This window comes from Camelina sativa, chromosome 11 (assembly GCF_000633955.1).
Source record: "Camelina sativa cultivar DH55 chromosome 11, Cs, whole genome shotgun sequence".
Classification (NCBI taxonomy): domain Eukaryota; kingdom Viridiplantae; phylum Streptophyta; class Magnoliopsida; order Brassicales; family Brassicaceae; genus Camelina; species Camelina sativa.
This window is the reverse complement of record NC_025695.1, coordinates 7,522,020-7,523,171: the sequence shown is the minus strand read 5'-3', so window position 1 is coordinate 7,523,171 and position 1,152 is coordinate 7,522,020. Positions and strand designations below refer to the sequence as shown.

At 25.5% G+C, this 1,152-nt stretch overlaps 1 protein-coding gene across 1 annotated transcript in view; it reads left to right on the top strand.

The window, feature by feature from the left end:
• The window catches only part of LOC104727720 (G-type lectin S-receptor-like serine/threonine-protein kinase At4g27290), a 4,245-nt gene that overhangs the window by 865 nt on the left and 2,228 nt on the right, over positions 1-1,152 (top strand). The gene's annotated exons all lie outside the window — the stretch shown is intronic.

The following is a 1,152-nucleotide window of genomic DNA, read 5'->3' as shown; positions in this document are numbered from 1 at the left end:
TTGCTTATCGGATTACCAATTGTCATTATTTCTTGATTATACTCATATATATTTCTCTAACCGAAAAACCGAAGTGCAATAATGCTTTTACATTAAAATATGAGTCAAGTTCAAAGAACGAACACTGAATCATGATTTCTGACTAATGATATCTTTGGCTTACTCTTGCCTCATTAATTTGGCTTGTCTTTTTAATGGTGGTCAGTGGTGACAAACCATTATGCTCTTATTAAAACCTCTCATGAGAGTACCTTTAGTAAATTCACATCCCACGAACTCCATAACACTGCATTTTGTACACAGCCTCAATTTCAAACTAACCAATTAACCCAAAATAAGGAAAAAAATTAACACAGTTTATAATGATCATTACTACTTTGCTACTGAAATTTTAAATCTGTTGAATCATGTTTTACATACAAATGTATCTATATTAACATTTTTGAAGTACATTTTGGTTTATGCCCTTTAAGTTTTAATTATTTTTTTTTTATAATATTAACCCCTAAAACAATTCCATAAATAACATTGCAGAGAAACTCAAATACTAAACTTTCTTAAATTGACCAACATTTGTTATATTTATTGCCATAAAATCTTAACAACATTTATACATTCCGATTTTTCCAAAAACAACTCTACCCATTAAAGTTTTAGTCCATTAAATCTCCAAAATTATTTTTATGGATGCTAAAATCTCTCAAATTTAAATGATATACAACAGATTTTCCATAATAAAAATTTACAATATCCATAATTATATTAACATTAATAAATTTCCTAAACCGAAAATCCAATTATAAAATGTCACATTAAATATATTGAAAACCCCCATATAATTTGGTTTATTTTTTATTTTTTGAGGAATTACCAAAAAAAAAAAATTCTATTAATTATCATAAACTATATATATTGACATGGAAAAATTATAAACTATATAAGTATGCTAATTTGGTAAAACAATTAACATAATTAAACTTGATAAAAAAACTTATTTTGATTTTTTTTTTACGCAAAAATTTATTTTGATTTTGGTGAGACGGGTTGGCATTAATCCTATATAGGGAGTTAAGTGGAATTATTTTTTTTAAAAAACACTTTTAGATGTGTACCAGGAGATAAATGTATTACTAGACTATACATATACCACAC